We start from the raw sequence: 7,014 nt of genomic DNA, 5'->3' as shown, positions 1-7,014 counted from the left end.
GTTTTCTTTTTCTTGTTCCTTGAGATGTTAGTTTAGATTGAGATCTTTTTTCTTGATATTGCCTTTATAGCAATAAATTCACCTCTGAAAACTGCTTTTGCTTCATCCCATAAATTTTGGTATATTGTACATTCATTTCTGTTTGCCACAGATATTTTTTTACTTCCTTTTTGATATTTTCTTTGACCTGTTGCTTGTTTAGAAGTTTGTTTATATTCCTTATATTTTTTAAATTTCCAATTTTCTCCCTGTTGCTGATTTTTAATTTATGAATTTTCTGTCTGGATGAAATATTGATTTTTGAGAGTGAGATAGTAAAATCTTCTATTCAGGGAATCTACCTACCAAAAATTTTTTTAAAAAATGTTCCACTGTTATCATATTACCCTTTATTTCCCATTAGTTTTATTAGTATTTGATTATTTGTTTTCCAATGTGGAATGCATATATATTTATAATCATTAACACTTCTTAATGAATTGACCCCTTTATCATTATATAATGACCTTCTTTTTTTCTACTGTTATAATAACTTTAATTTATCTTGCATTTTACAGAAGTCTGTGAACAATTTTTAAAAAGCACTTCCTTACCCCATCAATCAATCAATTTCTGACAATCGTTAAAGTAGACAACGAGTATGTCAACATCTTGAGCATCGGCATCCTGCAAGGATTTCAGATCAACCAACTATTCACCAAAGAACTTGGTAGCTTTTCTATCTTGCTTTTAATACAATGGTACATCCACTCTGATGGTAAACCTGTCCAGCCAAATCTCTACAACACACTTTGCAAAATCAGTGGTAATTAGCAAATTAGTTAGCTTTGGCATGAAGCTATGCTCAATTGCCCGTGACAGCCTGGAATCTGGTTTTGATACTGGCAACTGAGCATGGAGAATGACAAGTTTCACACTGTAAGAAATAGAGTCAGGGGTCCTGCAGGATGGTGTCTGGTGATCAGCATGTGTGGCAAGTGACGTATTCCTTGATATATCTCCTCAAGACGTTTTCTGTTTGTTTCTGTTGGAATCTTCCTTTGATTGCAAGTTGGTTATTACCATCTGTAGAACCACTTGTACCCAATTCTGCCAATAAAAATGCAAGGAAATGTTTGGGCTGACGATGTAATAGATTAGTTATCTGTAAAGTTGACAAAAGAAGTTTTCTTGGTTCCTACTTGGACAACCTGTGGAGGTTTCATAACAAATTTTCTTTTCTCTCCAGCAACTGTATCTGGATTTATTTCCCTCATGATGTTGGACACTCAATTCAGTAACTCCTCCTAGGTGTATTTTCTTTCTGAGCCTGCCCAAGCAGGACCTGTCTGGTTACTGAATGAGATCCCATCATCTTTTTTGCTATCTTCATCTTCTAAAGCTTCATCTTTCTCTAGTATTTCATCCTCATCTGGGAACTTTACATTCTTTTTATTGCCAAGCATAATATCGAGATTATCCTCTTGTTCAGCTGCCTCTTGATAATCACTTTCAATCTTAAGATCCTTTACACCTTCTTCACCTTCATCAATATCAAATATCTTTTTTGGTTTTTTTCTTCTTTTTCTTTTGATTAAAGAAGTTCAAGTCATCTAGATCATCAGAAACATCTTTTTTTTCCTACCAGTCTTCTTCATCAGTTTCCACATCTTTATCCTCAGTTGGTTCTGATTCCACTTCTTTTGTTTCAGAGGGGTGGGTTTCTTCTGTCTGGGCATCCCCTTCCTCATCTAACATAAAGGTCCTCTTCTTCTTTTCTTCTTAATCATTGTAGGATCAAAAATCATATCGTCCCCAGACATGGCTGCCATTCGAGTGGGCTTGGCATGAATGAGAAGTTAGACGGGTCAGCCCCTGGCTTCTGTGGCAGTGCTGCTCCTGCTGACAACTCTCCAGCACCACACTAGGCTCTTATATAATGATCATCTTTGTCTCTTGTGAACATTATTTTTTTTTTTTTACTTAAAGTCTCTTTTGTTTGACCACAGTATAGCCACTGTGTTCTCTTTCATTTACCATTTGCATGAAATGTCTTTCCATTCCTTCACTTCTAGTCTATTTGTGTCTTGAAAGCTAAGGTAAGTCTCTTGTAGGAAGCAAATCCCTGGGTCTTTTTTTTTTTTTTTTTTAATATAGTCTTTTGATTGGAGATTTAATCCATTTACACTTAAAGTACTCATTGTTACTATTGCTCTTTTGTTCATTGTTTTTTGACTCTTTTCTAAATCCCTTTTTCCTTTTCTGCTGTCTTTGTGATTAAATAACTTTTTGTGGTGATATGCTTTGATTTCTGTCTTCTAATCTTTTACATATATAATACAGGTTTTTCTTTGTGGTTATTATGAGGGTTGTATTAGTCAGCTGTCTGTCACTATAATAAAGTACTTGAGATAATCAACTTACAAAGAGGAAGGTTTACTTTCACTCATAGTTTGGTTTTTTTGGGATAGGGGTACTAGGGATTAAACTCAGGTGTAGTTGAGCCACATCCCGAGTCCTATTTTGTATTTTATTTTGAGATAGATTCTCACTGAGTTGCTTAGTGCCTCACTTTTGCTGAAACTGGCTTCGAACCTGTGATTCTCCTGCCTCAGCCTCCCAAGGTGCTGGGATTACAGGCATTCGCCACCATGCCCAACTTTCACTCATAGTGTTAAAGATTCCAGTCCTTGATCAGCTGGCCTTATTGCTTTGGGCTTGTGGTGAGACAACACATCATGGCAGGAGTACATAGCAGAGTAAAACCATTCATCTCATGGCCAGGAGGCAGAAGAGAGTGGGAGGAGGCCAGGGTCTCACAGTTTCCTTCTAGAGCATGCTTCAGTGACTAAAGGCTTCCCTCTGGGCCCCTCTTTATACAAGCACCACTCTGGGGACCAAACCTTTATCACATGACCCTTTCAGGACATCAAAACTATAGCAGTTACATAAAATATCTTGTAGTTTTTTAACTTCTAACTGTAAACTGATAACTACTTAACTTTGATCACATACACTCTATACTCTCTCTTTGCATTTGAACCCAGGGCCACTTAATCACTGAGCCACATCCCCAGTCCTTTTTTAAATTTTGTAATTTGAGACAGGGTATCACTAAATTGCTGAGACTGGCTTTGAAGATCCTCCTGCTTCAGCCTCCCAAGCCACCAGGATTACAGATGTGCACCACTATACCCGGCAGTATGTCTATCTTTCTTCTTTTTTTTTAATTGGTGCATTATAATTGTGCATAATGGTGGGATTCATTGTTACTTATTCTTACATGCACACAATATAACAATATAATTTGAACAGTATCATTCCCCAATATTTCCCCTTTCCTCCCCTCCAGCCTTCCTGTGGTCCCTTTCCTCTACTGAGCCCAAGGAGTATACTTTGATATTCATGAGATTCCCACTTTATTTCCTTTTTCTTTTTCCTCTCTACCTTCCACATATGAGAGAAAACATATGACTCTTGATTTTCTGAGTTTGGCTTTTACTTAGTTTTGTGATGGTAAATTTTTTGAGTTCTTTGTATATTCTGGTTATTAATTCTTTGTCAGAAAAGTAGCTAGCAAAGAATTTCTCTCATTCTATTGGTTCTCTCTTCACATTGTTTCCTTTGCTATGCAAGCTTTTTAATTTGATGCTATTCCATTTATTAATTTTTGGTATTATTTCCTAAGCTTTTGGGGTCCTATTGAGAAAGTTGTTGCCTGTGTCTGTATGTTTAAATGTGGACCCTACATTTTCTTCTAGGAGTTAAATGGTTTCTGGTCTAATTCTTAGGTCTTTGATCCATTTTGAGTTGATTTTTGTATAGGGTGTGGGATAAGGATCTAATCTCATTCTTTACATATGGTAAACCAGTTTTCCCAGCAGTATTTGTTCAAAGGGTGTCGTTTCTCCAGTGTATATTTTTGGCACTTTTGTCAAGGATCAGATGATTTTATCTGTATGGATTTGTCTCTCTTTCATTTGGTTCCATTGGTCTGTATATCTGTTTTTATTGCCAGTATCATGCAGTTTTTGTTATTAAAGATTCTGTTTGAATCATATTATTGTTTTAATGTTTCTATTTATTTGTTGAACTCATTTTGTTTATGTATTATTTTCCTAATTTCATTAGTTCTCTATTCATAGTTTACTGAATTTCTTTAAAAGGATTATTCAGTTCATAGATATTTCTTTAGAATCAGTTATTAGAGGCCTATTTAGTTTTTTGTGGTGGTTCTTATTTCCCTTATCCTTCATGATCTTGTATTTTTGGGTTGATGTCTGGGAATCTGAGGAAATGTTTCCATCTATTAGCCTTTATAGGTGTACATTAGCAAAGAAAGATCTTCTGGTTTTTCTCCTTGTATGGGATGGCTAAAGCCTACATTTTGTGGCTAGGCCAGACTACGGCTAGGGACCCAGGACAGGTAGAACTGCCAATCATATTCCCTGGCCAAATGGGGCCACCAACTTGACCCTATAGGTGGGAGGGTTTCTAACTGGGCTCTTCATATATATGCCACTACTGTCAGGAATGCTGTGCCATTGCTAAGACTTACCTATTTCTTTTTATAGTATTGTGAATTTTTCCAATATTCAAAAATTGGAGAGGAAGAAATCTGGAGGAAAGTCATGTAGATGGACCTGTGATGCAGTGTTTTCATGTCATTGCCCATTACTCTATCCAGTATAGAATAAACATCAAAAAACTGAACAAACAGGATAACTTAGGTGACTATCACCCAATTCTTCTCAGTCACCCTAGTGCTTGTGGAATGGCCCCGTGACTGGAATATCCCTGGTGAAGGAATAGAGTCTATGCCTGACCCCCTCTCACCAACATTGATCTATCTACCTCCACTGCTGAGTAACAACAGGAGATACTATTGCTGAGCTCTTGATATGGTGCCATACCTCAAGGAAACCATCAAGCCCTTTTGTCATAAGCCTATTATGTCTGTCCTTTCTGAAATTAATAACTACTCTGTATATAGGATTGCCTTCTGTGCCCACAACACTTCTGCCACTGTCTGATAACTTAGTGTCTGATTTATCAACCTTGGATTCCAAATAATATCACCTTGGACCAAGGGTCCTACTTTGTGGCAAAGGAGGTGTACCAGTATGCATGTGTTCACAGGATATACTGTTTATACCATATGCCACATCACCTAAAAGCAAACAATCTGTTAGAATTAGAATGGCCTCTTAAACTTTCAGTACCCTATTGAAGACAGCCTTCACTGGAATGCTGTTCTCTGGTATGTAGAGGCTTTGACTGATAGATTATCCTCTAGTCCCAAAAGCTAGAATATACAGGCCCAGGAGCTAAAAGGCAAAAGTAGGATTATAAGGTACAGTGGCACACTCAAAATCCCAGTGACTCAGGAGGTTGTGGTAGGAGGATTTCAAATATAAGCCAGCCTCAGCAACTTAGCAAGACCCTGTCTCCAAAAAAAAAAAAAAAAAAAAAAAAAGTGGGGGCGGGTTCAGTCCCCAGTACCAAAAAAAAAAAAAAAAAAAAAAAAAAAAAAAAAGATTGACCCCCTCTCACAATCTTCTGGTAAGCTATTGTAGATTTTATGCTTTTCACCTCCATATCTCTAGGCTCTGTTGCATTAAAAAGTCTGCATTTCTGAGATGATTTGTGAAGGGAATGCTAACCTCAGGGGTACAGTAACCAATCCATTGAATCTAAAACTGTGTTGTCATTGGTCATCATTTTCAGATGAGCAGATATAATTCTCAAGAATTTGCCTTACTAGTTGGGAAGATCCTAGACTGAATGCTTCTTTAGTACCACCTAAGAAACATTAAAAATAAGACCTGAAGGATAAAACTTTTTCTAAATAACCATGTCCAAGAACAAAAGCTCAAGAATATTTATAGATATAAACTGTTCAGCATCTAATAAGCTAAGGTTCAGAATGTCTTCAATCCAAAATTACCAATAGTGCAAAGAAACCAGAAAATATGACCCAAGAATGAGAAAAATCAATCAATCAAAACCAGAGAAGATACAGATAATATAATTAGTAAGCAAGGATACTAAAATAGTTAAAACTGTATTTTCTTAAATACTTTTTTTAGTTATAAATGGACACAAACCTTTATTTTATTTATTTATTTTTATGCAGTGCTGAGAACCCAGTACCTTACATATGCTAGGCAAGTGCTCTACCACTGAGTTAAAACCCCAGTCCTAAAACTATATTTAATTCGTTTAAGAAGCTAGAGGAAACATTGAACATGTTAAATAGGGAAAGAAAACACAAAGACAAAAAAGTGAATGTTGGGAGATAAAAACTTTTTTTAAAGTTAAAAACTTTATATTTTTTCTGGTACTAGGGATCAAATCCAGGGCCTCACAAATGCTAGGTAAGCATTCTGCCATTGAACTGTATCCCCCAAAATATGTTTTTAAAACTTTGTTTAGAGGCTTGCCTAACTAGGGCACCAGGAGGAATAATACCAGACTGCCCAGACACAACAAATATAGATACAAGGAAGAGGTGTCCCTTATAAGTATAATTATGTGTTAAAACGCACGCATGCAGTCAATAGTAAATTGGGGGAGGGGTGCAAGAATGAGACAGAAAGGACAAGAAGCATCCCAGGAGCAATGGCAAGGGATGGAATAGGAAAAAAGAGCATCTGGCCCCACTCTATCCCCAACCCACTGGAACTGGATCTGGAGCTGGAAGAACAGGAACAACAACATTTGTGTTGAAAAATAGATTGGATGTAGTGAACAACAAATTGTATGGTACAGAAGAAACAATTTGTGATCTGACCAAAATATCATAAAAGTTCTGAGAAAAAAATGAACAGAGCATCAGCAAGCTATGGGTAAACTTGAAATGAATATAATTGGAGACCCTGAAAAATAAAAGATAGGGAGGAAAGACAAAAGTTTTGAAAAAATATTAGAAAAACATCTCCAAATTTTGTGAAAACTATAATAGACATTTTTACTACTTAAGTCTCTAAAAGAGAACTATTTAAAGTAAAAAAATGGCTTGGTGAAGTGTTACAT

At 36.4% G+C, this 7,014-nt stretch overlaps 1 pseudogene; it reads right to left on the bottom strand.

Annotated features, from left to right (window-relative positions):
- Nucleotides 1–817: 817 nt before the first annotated feature.
- Nucleotides 818–1,802, bottom strand: LOC124965240 (eukaryotic translation initiation factor 2 subunit 2-like; annotated as a pseudogene).
- Between the last annotated feature and the right edge of the window lie 5,212 nt (nt 1,803–7,014).

The sequence above is a fragment of the Sciurus carolinensis genome, chromosome 1 (genome assembly GCF_902686445.1).
Source record: "Sciurus carolinensis chromosome 1, mSciCar1.2, whole genome shotgun sequence".
Lineage (NCBI taxonomy): Eukaryota > Metazoa > Chordata > Mammalia > Rodentia > Sciuridae > Sciurus > Sciurus carolinensis.
The sequence above is the reverse complement of the archived record's forward strand: the minus strand, read 5'-3'. Positions and strand labels throughout refer to the sequence as shown.